Raw genomic sequence first — 20,798 nt, forward strand, 5'->3', positions numbered from 1 at the left:
CCAAAATTCAGCGGTTCCCCATCTCAGCCCAGAAAGCAGGTAGAACAACTTTTGTGGTGCCTTTCAGCTGCCTACCAAGGTAGTGTAAAAACTACCAGGAGAACTCCTGTCTGGCACCTTCCCCGGTGGAGTTGTGCATGGGGTGTGTTTGGAACATTTTGTCACCGGCCGACTCCAAAATTCAGCGGTTCCCCATCTCAGCCCAGAAAGCAGGTAGAACAACTTTTGTGGTGCCTTTCAAATGGCTACCAAGGTAGTGTAAAAACTACCAAGAGAACTCCTTTCTGGCACCTTCCCCGGTGGAGTTGTGCATGGGGTGTCTTTGGAACATTTTGTCACCGGCCGAGTCCAAAATTCAGCGATTCCCCATCTCAGCCCAGAAAGCAGGTAGAACAACTTTTGTGGTGTCCTTTTGATGCCTACCGGAGCAATGTAAAAACTACCAGGAGAACTCCTGCCTGGCACCTTCGCTAGTGGAGTTGTGCATGGGGTGTGTTTGGAACATTTTGTCACCGCCCGACTCCAAAATTCAGCTGTTCCCCATCTCAGCCCAGAAAGCAGGTAGAACAACTTTTGTGGTGCCTTTCAGCTGCCTACCAAGGTAGTGTAAAAACTACCAGGAGAACTCCTGTCTGGCACCTTCCCCGGTGGAGTTGTGCATGGGGTGTGTTTGGAACATTTTGTCACCGGCCGACTCCAAAATTCAGCGGTTCCCCATCTCAGCCCAGAAAGCAGGTAGAACAACTTTTGTGGTGCCTTTCAGCTGCCTACCAAGGTAGTGTAAAAACTACTAAGAGAACTCCTGTCTGGCACCTTCCCCGGTGGCGTTGTGCAGGGGGTGTGTTTGGAACATTTTGTCACCGCCCGACTCCAAAATTCAGCGGTTCCCCATCTCAGCCCAGAAAGCAGGTAGAACAACTTTTGTGGTGTCTTTCAGATGCCTACCAGAGCAATGTAAAAACTACCAGGAGAACTCCTGTCTGGCACCTTCCCCGGTGGAGTTGTGCATGGGGTGTGTTTGGAACATTTTGTCACCAGCCGAGTCCAAAATTCAGCGGTTCCCCATCTCAGCCCAGAAAGCAGGTAGAACAACTTTTGTGGTGTCCTTTTGATGCCTACCGGAGCAATGTAAAAACTACCAACAGAGCTCGTCCCTGGCACCTTCGCTAGTGGAGTTGTGCAGGGGGTGTGTTTGGAACATTTTGTCACCGCCCGACTCCAAAATTCAGCGGTTCCCCATCTCAGCCCAGAAAGCAGGTAGAACAACTTTTGTGGTGTCTTTCAGATGCCTACCGGAGCAATGTAAAAACTACCAGGAGAACTCCTGTCTGGCACTTTCCCCGGTGGAGTTGTGCATGGGGTGTGTTTGGAACATTTTGTCACCGCCCGACTCCAAAATTCAGCGGTTCCCCATCTCAGCCCAGAAAGCAGATAGAACAACTTTTGTGGTGTCTTTCAGATGCCTACCGGAGCAATGTAAAAACTACCAGGAGAACTCCTGTCTGGCACCTTCCCCGGTGGAGTTGTGCATGGGGTGTGTTTGGAACATTTTGTCACCAGCCGACTCCAAAATTCAGCGGTTCCCCATCTCAGCCCAGAAAGCAGGTAGAACAACTTTTGTGGTGCCTTTCAAATGCCTACCAAGGTAGTGTAAAAACTACCAAGAGAACTCCTGTCTGGCACCTTCCCCGGTGGAGTTGTGCATGGGGTGTGTTTGGAACATTTTGTCACCGGCCGACTCCAAAATTCAGCGGTTCCCCATCTCAGCCCAGAAAGCAGGTAGAACAACTTTTGTGGTGTCCTTTTGATGCCTACCGGAGCAATGTAAAAACTACCAACAGAACTCGTCCCTGGCACCTTCGCTAGTGGAGTTGTGCATGGGGTGTATTTATTAAAATTTTGTCACCAGCCGAGTCCAAAATTCAGCCGTTCCCCATCTCAGCCCAGAAAGCAGGTAGAACAACTTTTGTGGTGCCTTTCAGCTGCCTACCAAGGTAGTGTAAAAACTATCAAGAGAACTCTTGTCTGGCACCTTCCCCAGTAGAGTTGTGCATGGGGTGTGTTTGGAACATTTTGTCACCGGCCGAGTCCAAAATTCAGCTGTTCCCCATCTCAGCCCAGAAAGCAGGTAGAACAACTTTTGTGGTGTCTTTCAGATGCCTACCGGAGCAATGTAAAAACTACCAGGAGAACTCCTGTCTGGCACCTTCCCCGGTGGAGTTGTGCATGGGGTGTGTTTGGAACATTTTGTCACCGGCCGAGTCCAAAATTCAGCGGTTCCCCATCTCAGCCCAGAAAGCAGGTAGAACAACTTTTGTGGTGTCTTTCAGATGCCTACCGGAGCAATGTAAAAACTACCAGGAGAACTCCTGTCTGGCACCTTCCCCGGTGGAGTTGTGCATGGGGTGTGTTCGGAACATTTTGTCACCAGCCGAGTCCAAAAATTCAGCGGTTCCCCATCTCAGCTCAGAAAGCAGGTAGAACAACTTTTGTGGTGCCTTTCAAATGCCTACCAAGGTAGTGTAAAAACTACCAAGAGAACTCCTGCCTGGCACCTTCCCCGGTGGAGTTGTGCATGGGGTGTCTTTGGAACATTTTGTCACCGGCCGACTCCAAAATTCAGCGGTTCCCCATCTCAGCCCAGAAAGCAGGTAGAACAACTTTTGTGGTGTCCTTTTGATGCCTACCGGAGCAATGTAAAAACTACCAACAGAGCTCGTCCCTGGCACCTTCGCTAGTGGAGTTGTGCATGGGGTGTGTTTGGAACATTTTGTCACCGCCCCGACTCCAAAATTCAGCGGTTCCCCATCTCAGCCCAGAAAGCAGGTAGAACAACTTTTGTGGTGCCTTTCAGCTGCCTACCAAGGTAGTGTAAAAACTATTAAGAGAACTCCTGTCTGGCACCTTCCCCGGTGGAGTTGTGCATGGGGTGTGTTTGGAACATTTCGTCTACCAGCCGACTCCAAAATTCAGCGGTTCCCCATCTCAGCCCAGAAAGCAGGTAGAACAACTTTTGTGGTGTCTTTCAGATGCCTACCGGAGCAATGTAAAAACTACCAGGAGAACTCCTGTCTGGCACCTTCCCTAGTGGAGTTGTGCAGGGGGTGTGTTTGGAACATTTTGTCACCAGCCGAGTCCAAAATTCAGCGGTTCCCCATCTCAGCCCAGAAAGCAGGTAGAACAACTTTTGTGGTGCCTTTCAAATGCCTACCAAGGTAGTGTAAAAACTACCAAGAGAACTCCTGGCTGGCACCTTCCCCGGTGGAGTTGTGCATGGGGTGTGTTTGGAACATTTTGTCACCGGCCGAGTCCAAAATTCAGCGATTCCCCATCTCAGCCCAGAAAGCAGGTAGAACAACTTTTGTGGTGTCCTTTTGATGCCTACCGAAGCAATGTAAAAACTACCAACAGAGCTCGTCCCTGGCACCTTCGCTAGTGGAGTTGTGCATGGGGTGTGTTTGGAACATTTTGTCACCGCCCGACTTCAAAATTCAGCGGTTCCCCATCTCAGCCCAGAAAGCAGGTAGAACAACTTTTGTGGTGCCTTTCAGCTGCCTACCAAGGTAGTGTAAAAACTACCAGGAGAACTCCTGTCTGGCACCTTCCCCGGTGGAGTTGTGCATGGGGTGTGTTTGGAACATTTTGTCACCGGCCGACTCCAAAATTCAGCGGTTCCCCATCTCAGCCCAGAAAGCAGGTAGAACAACTTTTGTGGTGTCTTTCAGATGCCTACCGGAGCAATGTAAAAACTACCAGGAGAACTCCTGTCTGGCACCTTCCCCGGTGGAGTTGTGCATGGGGTGTGTTTGGAACATTTTGTCACCAGCCGACTCCAAAATTCAGCGGTTCCCCATCTCAGCCCAGAAAGCAGGTAGAACAACTTTTGTGGTGCCTTTCAAATGCCTACCAAGGTAGTGTAAAAACTACCAAGAGAACTCCTGCCTGGCACCTTCCCCGGTGGAGTTGTGCATGGGGTGTCTTTGGAACATTTTGTCACCGCCCGACTCCAAAATTCAGCGGTTCCCCATCTCAGCCCAGAAAGCAGATAGAACAACTTTTGTGGTGTCCTTTTGATGCCTACCGGAGCAATGTAAAAACTACCAACAGAACTCGTCCCTGGCACCTTCGCTAGTGGAGTTGTGCATGGGGTGTATTTATTAAAATTTTGTCACCAGCCGAGTCCAAAATTCAGCGGTTCCCCATCTCAGCCCAGAAAGCAGGTAGAACAACTTTTGTGGTGCCTTTCAGCTGCCTACCAAGGTAGTGTAAAAACTATCAAGAGAACTCTTGTCTGGCACCTTCCCCGGTGGAGTTGTGCATGGGGTGTGTTTGGAACATTTTGTCACCGGCCGACTCCAAAATTCAGCGGTTCCCCATCTCAGCCCAGAAAGCAGGTAGAACAACTTTTGTGGTGTCTTTCAGATGCCTACCGGAGCAATGTAAAATCTACCAGGAGAACTCCTGTCTGGCACCTTCCCCGGTGGAGTTGTGCATGGGGTGTGTTTGGAACATTTTGTCACCGGCCGAGTCCAAAATTCAGCGGTTCCCCATCTCAGCCCAGAAAGCAGGTAGAACAACTTTTGTGGTGTCTTTCAGATGCCTACCGGAGCAATGTAAAAACTACCAGGAGAACTCCTGTCTGGCACCTTCCCCGGTGGAGTTGTGCATGGGGTGTGTTTGGAACATTTTGTCACCGGCCGAGTCCAAAATTCAGCGGTTCCCCATCTCAGCCCAGAAAGCAGGTAGAACAACTTTTGTGGTGTCTTTCAGATGCCTACCGGAGCAATGTAAAAACTACCAGGAGAACTCCTGTCTGGCACCTTCGCTAGTGGAATTGTGCATGGGGTGTGTTTGGAACATTTTGTCACCGGCCGACTCCAAAATTCAGCGGTTCCCCATCTCAGCCCAGAAAGCAGGTAGAACAACTTTTGTGGTGCCTTTCAGCTGCCTACCAAGGTAGTGTAAAAACTATTCAGAGAACTCCTGTCTGGCACCTTCCCCGGTGGAGTTGTGCATGGGGTGTGTTTGGAACATTTTGTCACCGGCCGAGTCCAAAATTCAGCGGTTCCCCATCTCAGCCCAGAAAGCAGGTAGAACAACTTTTGTGGTGTCTTTCAGATGCCTACCGGAGCAATGTAAAAACTACCAGGAGAACTCCTGTCTGGCACCTTCCCCGGTGGAGTTGTGCATGGGGTGTGTTCGGAACATTTTGTCACCAGCCGAGTCCAAAAATTCAGCGGTTCCCCATCTCAGCTCAGAAAGCAGGTAGAACAACTTTTGTGGTGCCTTTCAAATGCCTACCAAGGTAGTGTAAAAACTACCAAGAGAACTCCTGCCTGGCACCTTCCCCGGTGGAGTTGTGCATGGGGTGTCTTTGGAACATTTTGTCACCGGCCGACTCCAAAATTCAGCGATTCCCCATCTCAGCCCAGAAAGCAGGTAGAACAACTTTTGTGGTGTCCTTTTGATGCCTACCGGAGCAATGTAAAAACTACCAACAGAGCTCGTCCCTGGCACCTTCGCTAGTGGAGTTGTGCATGGGGTGTGTTTGGAACATTTTGTCACCGGCCGAGTCCAAAATTCAGCGGTTCCCCATCTCAGCCCAGAAAGCAGGTAGAACAACTTTTGTGGTGCCTTTCAGCTGCCTACCAAGGTAGTGTAAAAACTACCAGGAGAACTCCTGTCTGGCACCTTCCCCGGTGGAGTTGTGCATGGGGTGTGTTTGGAACATTTTGTCACCAGCCGAGTCCAAAATTCAGCGGTTCCCCATCTCAGCCCAGAAAGCAGGTAGAACAACTTTTGTGGTGCCTTTCAAATGGCTACCAAGGTAGTGTAAAAACTACCAAGAGAACTCCTTTCTGGCACCTTCCCCGGTGGAGTTGTGCATGGGGTGTCTTTGGAACATTTTGTCACCGGCCGAGTCCAAAATTCAGCGATTCCCCATCTCAGCCCAGAAAGCAGGTAGAACAACTTTTGTGGTGTCCTTTTGATGCCTACCGGAGCAATGTAAAAACTACCAACAGAGCTCGTCCCTGGCACCTTCGCTAGTGGAGTTGTGCATGGGGTGTGTTTGGAACATTTTGTCACCGGCCGACTCCAAAATTCAGCGGTTCCCCATCTCAGCCCAGAAAGCAGGTAGAACAACTTTTTGTGGTGCCTTTCAGCTGCCTACCAAGGTAGTGTAAAAAACTACCAGGAGAACTCCTGTCTGGCACCTTCCCCGGTGGAGTTGTGCATGGGGGTGTGTTTGGAACATTTTGTCACCGGGCCGACTCCAAAATTCAGCGGTTCCCCATCTCAGCCCAGAAAGCAGGTAGAACAAACTTTTGTGGTGCCTTTCAGGTGCCTACCAAGGTAGTGTAAAAACTACCAACAGAGCTCGTCCCTGGCACCTTCGCTAGTGGAGTTGTGCATGGGGTGTGTTTGGAACATTTTGTCACCAGCCGAGTCCAAAATTCAGCGGTTCCCCATCTCAGCCCAGAAAGCAGGTAGAACAACTTTTGTGGTGTCTTTCAGATGCCTACCGGAGCAATGTAAAAACTACCAGGAGAACTCCTGTCTGGCACCTTCCCCGGTGGAGTTGTGCATGGGGTGTGTTTGGAACATTTTGTCACCAGCCGACTCCAAAATTCAGCGGTTCCCCATCTCAGCCCAGAAAGCAGGTAGAACAACTTTTGTGGTGTCCTTTTGATGCCTACCGGAGCAATGTAAAAACTACCAACAGAGCTCGTCCCTGACACCTTCGCTAGTGGAGTTGTGCATGGGGTGTCTTTGGAACATTTTGTCACCGGCCGACTCCAAAATTCAGCGGTTCCCCATCTCAGCCCAGAAAGCAGGTAGAACAACTTTTGTGGTGTCTTTCAGATGCCTACCGGAGCAATGTAAAATCTACCAGGAGAACTCCTGTCTGGCACCTTCCCCGGTGGAGTTGTGCAGGGGGTGTGTTTGGAACATTTTGTCACCGGCCGACTCCAAAATTCAGCGGTTCCCCATCTCAGCCCAGAAAGCAGGTAGAACAACTTTTGTGGTGTCTTTCAGATGCCTACCGGAGCAATGTAAAAAACTACCAGGAGAACTCCTGTCTGGCACCTTCCCCGGTGGAGTTGTGCATGGGGTGTGTTTGGAACATTTTGTCACCGGCCGACTCCAAAATTCAGCGGTTCCCCATCTCAGCCCAGAAAGCAGGTAGAACAACTTTTGTGGTGTCTTTCAGATGCCTACCGGAGCAATGTAAAAACTACCAGGAGAACTCCTGTCTGGCACCTTCCCCGGTGGAGTTGTGCATGGGGTGTGTTTGGAACATTTTGTCACCGGCCGACTCCAAAATTCAGCTGTTCCCCATCTCAGCCCAGAAAGCAGGTAGAACAACTTTTGTGGTGTCTTTCAGATGCCTACCGGAGCAATGTAAAAACTACCAGGAGAACTCCTGTCTGGCACCTTCCCCGGTGGAGTTGTGCAGGGGGTGTGTTTGGAACATTTTGTCACCAGCCGAGTCCAAAATTCAGCGGTTCCCCATCTCAGCCCAGAAAGCAGGTAGAACAACTTTTGTGGTGTCTTTCAGATGCCTACCGGAGCAATGTAAAAACTACCAGGAGAACTCCTGCCTGGCACCCTTCCCCGGTGGAGTTGTGCATGGGGTGTCTTTGGAACATTTTGTCACCGGCCGACTCCAAAATTCAGCGATTCCCCATCTCAGCCCAGAAAGCAGATAGAACAACTTTTGTGGTGTCTTTCAGATGCCTACCGGAGCAATGTAAAAACTACCAGGAGAACTCCCGTCTGGCACCTTCCCCGGTGGAGTTGTGCAGGGGGTGTGTTTGGAACATTTTGTCACCAGCCGAGTCCAAAATTCAGCGTTTTCCCCATCTCAGCCCAGAAAGCAGGTAGAACAACTTTTGTGGTGTCTTTCAGATGCCTACCAAGGTACTGTAAAAACTACTAAGAGAACTCCTGTCTGGCACCTTCCCCGGTGGAGTTGTGCATGGGGTGTGTTTGGAACATTTTGTCACCGGCCGAGTCCAAAATTCAGCGGTTCCCCATCTCAGCCCAGAAAGCAGGTAGAACAACTTTTGTGGTGCCTTTCAGGTGCCTACCAAGGTAGTGTAAAAACTACCAGGAGAACTCCTGTCTGGCACCTTCCCCGGTGGAGTTGTGCATGGGGTGTCTTTGGAACATTTTGTCACCAGCCGACTCCAAAATTCAGCGGTTCCCCATCTCAGCCCAGAAAGCAGGTAGAACAACTTTTGTGGTGCCTTTCAGCTGCCTACCAAGGTAGTGTAAAAACTACTAAGAGAACTCCTCTCTGGCACCTTCCCCGGTGGAGTTGTGCAGGGGGTGTGTTTGGAACATTTTGTCACCAGCCGAGTCCAAAATTCAGCGGTTCCCCATCTCAGCCCAGAAAGCAGGTAGAACAACTTTTGTGGTGTCTTTCAGATGCCTACCGGAGCAATGTAAAAAACTACCAGGAGAACTCCTGTCTGGCACCTTCCCCGGTGGAGTTGTGCATGGGGTGTGTTTGGAACATTTTGTCACCAGCCGACTCCAAAATTCAGCGTTTCCCCATCTCAGCCCAGAAAGCAGGTAGAACAACTTTTGTGGTGTCTTTCAAATGCCTACCAAGGTAGTGTAAAAACTACCAAGAGAACTCCTGCCTGGCACCTTCCCCGGTGGAGTTGTGCATGGGGTGTGTTTGGAACATTTTGTCACCGGCCGAGTCCAAAATTCAGCGGTTCCCCATCTCAGCCCAGAAAGCAGGTAGAACAACTTTTGTGGTGCCTTTCAGGTGCCTACCAAGGTAGTGTAAAAACTACCAGGAGAATTCGTCCCTGGCACCTTCGCTAGTGGAGTTGTGCATGGGGTGTCTTTGGAACATTTTGTCACCGGCCGACTCCAAAATTCAGCGGTTCCCCATCTCAGCCCAGAAAGCAGGTAGAACAACTTTTGTGGTGCCTTTCAGCTGCCTACCAAGGTAGTGTAAAAACTACTAAGAGAACTCCTGTCTGGCACCTTCCCCGGTGGAGTTGTGCAGGGGGTGTGTTTGGAACATTTTGTCACCAGCCGAGTCCAAAATTCAGCGGTTCCCCATCTCAGCCCAGAAAGCAGGTAGAACAACTTTTGTGGTGTCTTTCAGATGCCTACCGGAGCAATGTAAAAACTACCAGGAGAACTCCTGTCTGGCACCTTCCCCGGTAGAGTTGTGCATGGGGTGTGTTTGGAACATTTTGTCACCGGCCGAGTCCAAAATTCAGCGTTTCCCCATCTCAGCCCAGAAAGCAGGTAGAACAACTTTTGTGGTGCCTTTCAAATGCCTACCAAGGTAGTGTAAAAAACTACCAAGAGAACTCCTGCCTGGCACCTTCCCCGGTGGAGTTGTGCATGGGGTGTCTTTGGAACATTTTGTCACCGGCCGAGTCCAAAATTCAGCGATTCCCCATCTCAGCCCAGAAAGCAGGTAGAACAACTTTTGTGCTGCCTTTCAGGTGCCTACCAAGGTAGTGTAAAAACTACCAGGAGAACTCCTGTCTGGCACCTTCCCCGGTGGAGTTGTGCATGGGGTGTCTTTGGAACATTTTGTCACCGGCCGACTCCAAAATTCAGCGATTCCCCATCTCAGCCCAGAAAGCAGGTAGAACAACTTTTGTGCTGCCTTTCAGCTCCCTACCAAGGTAGTGTAAAATCTACCAAGAGAACTCCTGTCTGGCACCTTCCCCGGTGGAGTTGTGCAGGGGGTGTGTTTGGAACATTTTGTCACCGGCCGACTCCAAAATTCAGCGGTTCCCCATCTCAGCCCAGAAAGCAGGTAGAACATCTTTTGTGGTGTCTTTTAGATGCCTACCGGAGCAATGTAAAAACTACCAGGAGAACTCCTGTCTGGCACCTTCCCCGGTGGAGTTGTGCATGGGGTGTGTTTGGAACATTTTGTCACCAGCCGAGTCCAAAATTCAGCTGTTCCCCATCTCAGCCCAGAAAGCAGGTAGAACAACTTTTGTGGTGCCTTTCAAATGCCTACCAAGGTAGTGTAAAAACTACCAAGAGAACTCCTGCCTGGCACCTTCCCCGGTGGAGTTGTGCATGGGGTGTCTTTGGAACATTTTGTCACCGGCCGAGTCCAAAATTCAGCGATTCCCCATCTCAGCCCAGAAAGCAGGTAGAACAACTTTTGTGGTGCCTTTCAGGTGCCTACCAAGGTAGTGTAAAAACTACCAGGAGAACTCCTGTCTGGCACCTTCCCCGGTGGAGTTGTGCATGGGGTGTGTTTGGAACATTTTGTCACCGGCCGACTCCAAAATTCAGCGGTTCCCCATCTCAGCCCAGAAAGCAGGTAGAACAACTTTTGTGCTGCCTTTCAGCTCCCTACCAAGGTAGTGTAAAATCTACCAAGAGAACTCCTGTCTGGCACCTTCCCCGGTGGAGTTGTGCAGGGGGGTGTCTTTGGAACATTTTGTCACCGGCCGACTCCAAAATTCAGCGGTTCCCCATCTCAGCCCAGAAAGCAGGTAGAACATCTTTTGTGGTGTCTTTTAGATGCCTACCGGAGCAATGTAAAAACTACCAGGAGAACTCCTGTCTGGCACCTTCCCCGGTATAGTTGTGCAGGGGGTGTCTTTGGAACATTTTGTCACCAGCCGAGTCCAAAATTCAGCTGTTCCCCATCTCAGCCCAGAAAGCAGGTAGAACAACTTTTGTGGTGTCTTTTTAGATGCCTACCAAGGTAGTGTAAAAACTATCAAGAGAACGCTTGTCTGGCACCTTCCCCGGTGGAGTTGTGCAGGGGGTGTCTTTGGAACATTTTGTCACCGGCCGAGTCCAAAATTCAGCGATTCCCCATCTCAGCCCAGAAAGCAGGTAGAACAACTTTTGTGGTACCTTTCAAATGCCTACCAAGGTAGTGTAAAAACTACAAAGAGAACTCCTGCCTGGCACCTTCCCCGGTGGAGTTGTGCATGGGGTGTCTTTGGAACATTTTTGTCACCGGCCGACTCCAAAATTCAGCAATTCCCCATCTCAGCCCAGAAAGCAGGTAGAACAACTTTTGTGGTGCCTTTCAAATGCCTACCAAGGTAGTGTAAAAACTACCAGGAGAACTCCTGTCTGGCACCTTCCCCGGTAGAGTTGTGCATGGGGTGTGTTTGGAACATTTTGTCACCGGCCGAGTCCAAAATTCAGCGGTTCCCCATCTCAGCCCAGAAAGCAGGTAGAACAACTTTTGTGCTGCCTTTCAGCTCCCTACCAAGGTAGTGTAAAAACTACCAGGAGAACTCCTGTCTGGCACCTTCGCTAGTGGAGTTGTGCAGGGGGTGTGTTTGGAACATTTTGTCACCGGCCGACTCCAAAATTCAGCGGTTCCCCATCTCAGCCCAGAAAGCAGGTAGAACAACTTTTGTGGTGTCCTTTTGATGCCTACCGGAGCAATGTAAAAACTACCAGGAGAACTCCTGTCTGGCACCTTCCCCGGTATAGTTGTGCAGGGGGTGTCTTTGGAACATTTTGTCACCGGCCGAGTCCAAAATTCAGCGGTTCCCCATCTCAGCCCAGAAAGCAGGTAGAACAACTTTTGTGGTGTCTTTTAGATGCCTACCAAGGTAGTGTAAAAACTATCAAGAGAACGCTTGTCTGGCACCTTCCCCGGTGGAGTTTTGCAGGGGGTGTGTTTGGAACATTTTGTCACCGGCCGAGTCCAAAATTCAGCGATTCCCCATCTCAGCCCAGAAAGCAGGTAGAACAACTTTTGTGGTGTCTTTCAGATGCCTACCAAGGTAGTGTAAAAACTCTCAAGAGAACTCTTGTCTGGCACCTTCCCCGGTGGAGTTGTGCATGGGGTGTGTTTGGAACATTTTGTCACCGGCTGAATTTAAAATTCAGCTATTCCCCATCTCAGCCCAGAAAGCAGGTAGAACAACTTTTGTGGTGCCTTTCAAATGCCTACCAAGGTAGTGTAAAAACTACCAAGAGAACTCCTGCCTGGCACCTTCCCCGGTGGAGTTGTGCATGGGGTGTCTTTGGAACATTTTTTCACCGGCCGAGTCCAAAATTCAGCGGTTCCCCATCTCAGCCCAGAAAGCAGGTAGAACAACTTTTGTGGTGCCTTTCAGGTGCCTACCAAGGTAGTGTAAAAACTACCAGGAGAACTCCTGTCTGGCACCTTCGCTAGTGGAGTTGTGCATGGGGTGTCTTTGGAACATTTTGTCACCGGCCGACTCCAAAATTCAGCGGTTCCCCATCTCAGCCCAGAAAGCAGGTAGAACAACTTTTGTGCTGCCTTTCAGCTCCCTACCAAGGTAGTGTAAAATCTACCAAGAGAACTCCTGTCTGGCACCTTCCCCGGTGGAGTTGTGCAGGGGGTGTGTTTGGAACATTTTGTCACCGGCCGACTCCAAAATTCAGCGGTTCCCCATCTCAGCCCAGAAAGCAGGTAGAACATCTTTTGTGGTGTCTTTTAGATGCCTACCGGAGCAATGTAAAAACTACCAGGAGAACTCCTGTCTGGCACCTTCCCCGGTGGAGTTGTGCATGGGGTGTGTTTGGAACATTTTGTCACCAGCCGAGTCCAAAATTCAGCTGTTCCCCATCTCAGCCCAGAAAGCAGGTAGAACAACTTTTGTGGTGTCTTTTAGATGCCTACCAAGGTAGTGTAAAAACTATCAAGAGAACGCTTGTCTGGCACCTTCCCCGGTGGAGTTGTGCATGGGGTGTCTTTGGAACATTTTATCACTGGCCAAGTCCAAAATTCAGCGCTTCCCCATCTCAGCCCAGAAAGCAGGTAGAACAACTTTTGTGGTGTCTTTCAGATGCCTACCGGAGCAATGTAAAAACTACCAGGAGAACTCCTGTCTGGCACCTTCCCCGGTGGAGTTGTGCATGGGGTGTGTTTGGAACATTTTGTCACCAGCCGAGTCCAAAATTCAGCGGTTCCCCATCTCAGCCCAGAAAGCAGGTAGAACAACTTTTGTGGTGTCTTTCAGATGCCTACCGGAGCAATGTAAAAACTACCAGGAGAACTCCTGTCTGGCACCTTCCCCGGTGGAGTTGTGCAGGGGGTGTGTTTGGAACATTTTGTCACCAGCCGACTCCAAAATTCAGCGGTTCCCCATCTCAGCCCAGAAAGCAGGTAGAACAACTTTTGTGGTGCCTTTCAAATGCCTACCAAGGTAGTGTAAAAACTACCAAGAGAACTCCTGCCTGGCACCTTCCCCGGTGGAGTTGTGCATGGGGTGTGTTTGGAACATTTTGTCACCGGCCGAGTCCAAAATTCAGCGATTCCCCATCTCAGCCCAGAAAGCAGGTAGAACAACTTTTGTGCTGCCTTTCAGGTGCCTACCAAGGTAGTGTAAAAACTACCAGGAGAACTCCTGTCTGGCACCTTCCCTGGTGGAGTTGTGCATGGGGTGTCTTTGGAACATTTTGTCACCGGCCGACTCCAAAATTCAGCGATTCCCCATCTCAGCCCAGAAAGCAGGTAGAACAACTTTTGTGCTGCCTTTCAGCTCCCTACCAAGGTAGTGTAAAATCTACCAAGAGAACTCCTGTCTGGCACCTTCCCCGGTGGAGTTGTGCAGGGGGTGTGTTTGGAACATTTTGTCACCGGCCGACTCCAAAATTCAGCGGTTCCCCATCTCAGCCCAGAAAGCAGGTAGAACATCTTTTGTGGTGTCTTTTAGATGCCTACCGGAGCAATGTAAAAACTACCAGGAGAACTCCTGTCTGGCACCTTCCCCGGTGGAGTTGTGCATGGGGTGTCTTTGGAACATTTTGTCACCGGCCGAGTTTAAAATTCAGCGCTTCCCCATCTCAGCCCAGAAAGCAGGTAGAACAACTTTTGTGGTGCCTTTCAGCTGCCTACCAAGGTAGTGTAAAAACTATCAAGAGAACTCCTGTCTGGCACCTTCCCCGGTGGAGTTGTGCAGGGGGTGTGTTTGGAACATTTTGTCACCGCCCAACTCCAAAATTCAGCGGTTCCCCATCTCAGCCCAGAAAGCAGATAGAACAACTTTTGTGGTGTCTTTCAGATGCCTACCGGAGCAATGTAAAAACTACCAGGAGAACTCCTGTCTGGCACCTTCCCCGGTGGAGTTGTGCATGGGGTGTGTTTGGAACATTTTGTCACCAGCCGACTCCAAAATTCAGCGGTTCCCCATCTCAGCCCAGAAAGCAGGTAGAACAACTTTTGTGGTGTCCTTTTGATGCCTACCGGAGCAATGTAAAAACTACCAGGAGAACTCCTGTCTGGCACCTTCCCCGGTGGAGTTGTGCATGGGGTGTGTTTGGAACATTTTGTCACCGGCCGACTCCAAAATTCAGCTGTTCCCCATCTCAGCCCAGAAAGCAGGTAGAACAACTTTTGTGGTGCCTTTCAGCTGCCTACCAAGGTAGTGTAAAAACTATTAAGAGAACTCCTGTCTGGCACCTTCCCCGGTGGAGTTGTGCATGGGGTGTGTTTGGAACATTTTGTCACCGGCCGAGTCCAAAATTCAGCGGTTCCCCATCTCAGCCCAGAAAGCAGGTAGAACAACTTTTGTGGTGTCTTTCAGCTGCCTACTGGAGCAATGTAAAAACTACCAGGAGAACTCCTGCCTGGCACCTTCCCTAGTGGAGTTGTGCATGGGGTGTGTTCGGAACATTTTGTCACCAGCCGAGTCCAAAAATTCAGCGGTTCCCCATCTCAGCCCAGAAAGCAGGTAGAACAACTTTTGTGGAGCCTTTCAAATGCCTACCAAGGTAGTGTAAAAACTACCAAGAGAACTCCTGCCTGGCACCTTCCCCGGTGGAGTTGTGCATGGGGTGTCTTTGGAACATTTTGTCACCGGCCGACTCCAAAATTCAGCGGTTCCCCATCTCAGCCCAGAAAGCAGGTAGAACAACTTTTGTGGTGCCTTTCAGCTGCCTACCAAGGTAGTGTAAAAACTACTAAGAGAACTCCTGTCTGGCACCTTCCCCGGTGGAGTTTTGCAGGGGGTGTGTTTGGAACATTTTGTCACCGGCCGACTCCAAAATTCAGCGGTTCCCCATCTCAGCCCAGAAAGCAGGTAGAACAACTTTTGTGGTGTCCTTTTGATGCCTACCGGAGCAATGTAAAAACTACCAGGAGAACTCCTGTCTGGCACCTTCCCCGGTGGAGTTGTGCATGGGGTGTGTTTGGAACATTTTGTCACCAGCCGACTCCAAAATTCAGCGGTTCCCCATCTCAGCCCAGAAAGCAGGTAGAACAACTTTTGTGGTGCCTTTCAAATGCCTACCAAGGTAGTGTAAAAACTACAAAGAGAACTCCTGCCTGGCACCTTCCCCGGTGGAGTTGTGCATGGGGTGTCTTTGGAACATTTTGTCACCGGCCGAGTCCAAAATTCAGCGATTCCCCATCTCAGCCCAGAAAGCAGGTAGAACAACTTTTGTGGTGCCTTTCAGCTGCCTACCAAGGTAGTGTAAAAACTACCAGGAGAACTCCTGTCTGGCACCTTCCCCGGTGGAGTTGTGCATGGGGTGTGTTTGGAACATTTTGTCACCGGCCGACTCCAAAATTCAGCGGTTCCCCATCTCAGCCCAGAAAGCAGGTAGAACAACTTTTGTGCTGCCTTTCAGCTCCCTACCAAGGTAGTGTAAAATCTACCAAGAGAACTCCTGTCTGGCACCTTCCCCGGTGGAGTTGTGCAGGGGGTGTGTTTGGAACATTTTGTCACCGGCCGACTCCAAAATTCAGCGGTTCCCCATCTCAGCCCAGAAAGCAGGTAGAACATCTTTTGTGGTGTCTTTTAGATGCCTACCGGAGCAATGTAAAAACTACCAGGAGAACTCCTGTCTGGCACCTTCCCCGGTATAGTTGTGCAGGGGGTGTCTTTGGAACATTTTGTCACCAGCCGAGTCCAAAATTCAGCTGTTCCCCATCTCAGCCCAGAAAGCAGGTAGAACAACTTTTGTGGTGTCTTTTAGATGCCTACCAAGGTAGTGTAAAAACTATCAAGAGAACGCTTGTCTGGCACCTTCCCCGGTGGAGTTGTGCAGGGGGTGTCTTTGGAACATTTTGTCACCGGCCGAGTCCAAAATTCAGCGATTCCCCATCTCAGCCCAGAAAGCAGGTAGAACAACTTTTGTGGTGCCTTTCAGCTGCCTACCAAGGTAGTGTAAAAACTACCAGGAGAACTCCTGTCTGGCACCTTCCCCGGTGGAGTTGTGCAGGGGGTGTGTTTGGAACATTTTGTCACCGGCCGACTCCAAAATTCAGCGGTTCCCCATCTCTAGCCCAGAAAGCAGGTAGAACAACTTTTGTGGTGCCTTTCAGCTGCCTACCAAGGTAGTGTAAAAACTACCAGGAGAACTCCTGTCTGGCACCTTCGCTAGTGGAGTTGTGCATGGGGTGTGTTTGGAACATTTTGTCACCGGCCGAGTCCAAAATTCAGCGGTTCCCCATCTCATCCCAGAAAGCAGGTAGAACAACTTTTGTGGTGCCTTTCAGCTGCCTACCAAGGTAGTGTAAAAACTACCAGGAGAACTCCTGTCTGGCACCTTCCCCGGTGGAGTTGTGCATGGGGTGTCTTTGGAACATTTTGTCACCGGCCGACTCCAAAATTCAGCCGTTCCCCATCTCAGCCCAGAAAGCAGGAAGAACAACTTTTGTGGTGTCTTTCAGCTGCCTACGAAGGTAGTGTAAAAACTACCAACAGAATTCGTTCCTGGCACCTTCCCCGGTGGAGTTGTGCATGGGGTGTCTTTGGAACATTTTGTCACCGGCCGAGTCCAAAATTCAGCGATTCCCCATCTCAGCCCAGAAAGCAGGTAGAACAACTTTTGTGGTGCCTTTCAAATGCCTACCAAGGTAGTGTAAAAACTACCAAGAGAACTCCTGCCTGGCACCTTCCCCGGTGGAGTTGTGCATGGGGTGTCTTTGGAACATTTTGTCACCGGCCGAGTCCAAAATTCAGCGATTCCCCATCTCAGCCCAGAAAGCAGGTAGAACAACTTTTGTGGTGCCTTTCAAATGCCTACCAAGGTAGTGTAAAAACTACCAGGAGAACTCCTGTCTGGCACCTTCCCCGGTAGAGTTGTGCATGGGGTGTGTTTGGAACATTTTGTCACCGGCCGAGTCCAAAATTCAGCGGTTCCCCATCTCAGCCCAGAAAGCAGGTAGAACAACTTTTGTGCTGCCTTTCAGCTCCCTACCAAGGTAGTGTAAAAACTACCAGGAGAACTCCTGTCTGGCACCTTCGCTAGTGGAGTTGTGCAGGGGGTGTGTTTGGAACATTTTGTCACCGGCCGACTCCAAAATTCAGCGGTTCCCCATCTCAGCCCAGAAAGCAGGTAGAATAACTTTTGTGGTGTCCTTTTGATGCCTACCGGAGCAATGTAAAAACTACCAGGAGAACTCCTGTCTGGCACCTTCCCCGGTATAGTTGTGCAGGGGGTGTCTTTGGAACATTTTGTCACCGGCCGAGTCCAAAATTCAGCTGTTCCCCATCTCAGCCCAGAAAGCAGGTAGAACAACTTTTGTGGTGTCTTTTAGATGCCTACCAAGGTAGTGTAAAAACTATCAAGAGAACGCTTGTCTAGCACATTCCCCGGTGGAGTTGTGCATGGGGTGTGTTTGGAACATTTTGTCACCGGCCGAGTCCAAAATTCAGCGATTCCCCATCTCAGCCCAGAAAGCAGGTAGAACAACTTTTGTGGTGTCTTTCAGATGCCTACCAAGGTAGTGTAAAAACTCTTAAGAGAACTCTTGTCTGGCACCTTCCCCGATGGAGTTGTGCATGGGGTGTGTTTGGAACATTTTGTCACCGGCCGAGTTTAAAATTCAGCGATTCCCCATCTCAGCCCAGAAAGCAGGTAGAACAACTTTTGTGGTGCCTTTCAAATGCCTACCAAGGTAGTGTAAAAACTACCAAGAGAACTCCTGCCTGGCACCTTCCCCGGTGGAGTTGTGCATGGGGTGTGTTTGGAACATTTTGTCACCGGCCGAGTCCAAAATTCAGCGGTTCCCCATCTCAGCCCAGAAAGCAGGTAGAACAACTTTTGTGGTGCCTTTCAGCTGCCTACCAAGGTAGTGTAAAAACTACCAGGAGAACTCCTGTCTGGCACCTTCGCTAGTGGAGTTGTGCATGGGGTGTCTTTGGAACATTTTGTCACCGGCCGACTCCAAAATTCAGCGGTTCCCCATCTCAGCCCAGAAAGCAGGTAGAACAACTTTTGTGGTGCCTTTCAGCTGCCTACCAAGGTAGTGTAAAAACTACTAAGAGAACTCCTGTCTGGCACCTTCCCCGGTGGAGTTGTGCATGGGGTGTGTTTGGAACATTTTGTCACCGGCCGACTCCAAAATTCAGCGGTTCCCCATCTCAGCCCAGAAAGCAGGTAGAACAACTTTTGTGGTGTCTTTCAGATGCCTACCGGAGCAATGTAAAAACTACCAGGAGAACTCCTGTCTGGCACCTTCCCCGGTGGAGTTGTGCAGGGGGTGTGTTTGGAACATTTTGTCACCAGCCGACTCCAAAATTCAGCGGTTCCCCATCTCAGCCCAGAAAGCAGGTAGAACAACTTTTGTGGTGCCTTTCAAATGCCTACCAAGGTAGTGTAAAAACTACCAAGAGAACTCCTGCCTGGCACCTTCCCCGGTGGAGTTGTGCATGGGGTGTCTTTGGAACATTTTGTCACCGGCCGAGTCCAAAATTCAGCGATTCCCCATCTCAGCCCAGAAAGCAGGTAGAACAACTTTTGTGGTGCCTTTCAGGTGCCTACCAAGGTAGTGTAAAAACTACCAGGAGAACTCCTGTCTGGCACCTTCCCCGGTGGAGTTGTGCATGGGGTGTCTTTGGAACATTTTGTCACCGGCCGACTCCAAAATTCAGCGATTCCCCATCTCAGCCCAGAAAGCAGGTAGAACAACTTTTGTGCTGCCTTTCAGCTCCCTACCAAGGTAGTGTAAAATCTACCAAGAGAACTCCTGTCTGGCACCTTCCCCGGTGGAGTTGTGCAGGGGGTGTGTTTGGAACATTTTGTCACCGGCCGACTCCAAAATTCAGCGGTTCCCCATCTCAGCCCAGAAAGCAGGTAGAACATCTTTTGTGGTGTCTTTTAGATGCCTACCGGAGCAATGTAAAAACTACCAGGAGAACTCCTGTCTGGCACCTTCCCCGGTATAGTTGTGCAGGGGGTGTGTTTGGAACATTTTGTCACCAGCCGAGTCCAAAATTCAGCTGTTCCCCATCTCAGCCCAGAAAGCAGGTAGAACAACTTTTGTGGTGTCTTTCAGATGCCTACCGGAGCAATGTAAAAACTACCAGGAGAACTCCTGTCTGGCACCTTCCCCGGTGGAGTTGTGCAGGGGGTGTGTTTGGAACATTTTGTCACCAGCCGAGTCCAAAATTCAGCGGTTCCCCATCTCAGCCCAGAAAGCAGGTAGAACAACTTTTGTGGTGTCTTTCAGATGCCTACCAGAGCAATGTAAAAACTACCAGGAGAACTCCTGTCTGGCACCTTCCCCGGTGGAGTTGTGCAGGGGGTGTGTTTGGAACATTTTGTCACCAGCCGAGTCCAAAATTCAGCATTTCCCCATCTCAGCCCAGAAAGCAGGTAGAACAACTTTTGTGCTGCCTTTCAGCTCCCTACCAAGGTAGTGTAAAAACTACTAAGAGAACTCCTGTCTGGCACCTTCCCCGGTGGAGTTGTGCATGGGGTCTGTTTGGAACATTTTGTCACCGGCCGAGTCCAAAATTCAGCGGTTCCCCATCTCAGCCCAGAAAGCAGGTAGAACAACTTTTGTGGTGTCTTTCAGATGCCTACCGGAGCAATGTAAAAACTACCAGGAGAACTCCCGTCTGGCACCTTCCCCGGTGGAGTTGTGCAGGGGGTGTGTTTGGAACATTTTGTCACCAGCCGACTCCAAAATTCAGCGTTTCCCCATCTCAGCCCAGAAAGCAGGTAGAACAACTTTTGTGGTGTCTTTTAGATGCCTACCAAGGTAGTGTAAAAACTATCAAGAGAACTCCTGTCTGGCACCTTCCCCGGTGGAGTTGTGCAGGGGGTGTGTTTGGAACATTTTTTCACCAGCCGAGTCCAAAATTCAGCGGTTCCCCATCTCAGCCCAGAAAGCAGGTAGAACAACTTTTGTGGTTTCTTTCAGATGCCTACCGGAGCAATGTAAAAACTACCAGGAGAACTCCTGTCTGGCACCTTCCCCGGTGGAGTTGTGCAGGGGGTGTGTTTGGAACATTTTGTCACCGGCCGACTCCAAAATTCAGCGGTTCCCCATCTCAGCCCAGAAAGCAGGTAGAACAACTTTTGTGGTGCCTTTCAGCTGCCTACCAAGGTAGTGTAAAAACTACCAGGAGAACTCCTGTCTGGCACCTTCCCCGGTGGAGTTGTGCATGGGGTGTCTTTGGAACATTTTGTCACCGGCCGACTCCAAAATTCAGCCGTTCCCCATCTCAGCCCAGAAAGCAGGAAGAACAACTTTTGTGGTGTCTTTCAGCTGCCTACGAAGGTAGTGTAAAAACTACCAACAGAATTCGTTCCTGGCACCTTCCCCGGTGGAGTTGTGCATGGGGTGTCTTTGGAACATTTTGTCACCGGCCGAGTCCAAAATTCAGCGATTCCCCATCTCAGCCCAGAAAGCAGGTAGAACAACTTTTGTGGTGCCTTTCAAATGCCTACCAAGGTAGTGTAAAAACTACCAAGAGAACTCCTGCCTGGCACCTTCCCCGGTGGAGTTGTGCATGGGGTGTCTTTGGAACATTTTGTCACCGGCCGAGTCCAAAATTCAGCGGTTCCCCATCTCAGCCCAGAAAGCAGGTAGAACAACTTTTGTGGTGCCTTTCAAATGC

This window comes from Falco cherrug, chromosome 7 (assembly GCF_023634085.1).
Source record: "Falco cherrug isolate bFalChe1 chromosome 7, bFalChe1.pri, whole genome shotgun sequence".
In the NCBI taxonomy this organism is placed as follows: Eukaryota; Metazoa; Chordata; class Aves; order Falconiformes; family Falconidae; genus Falco; species Falco cherrug.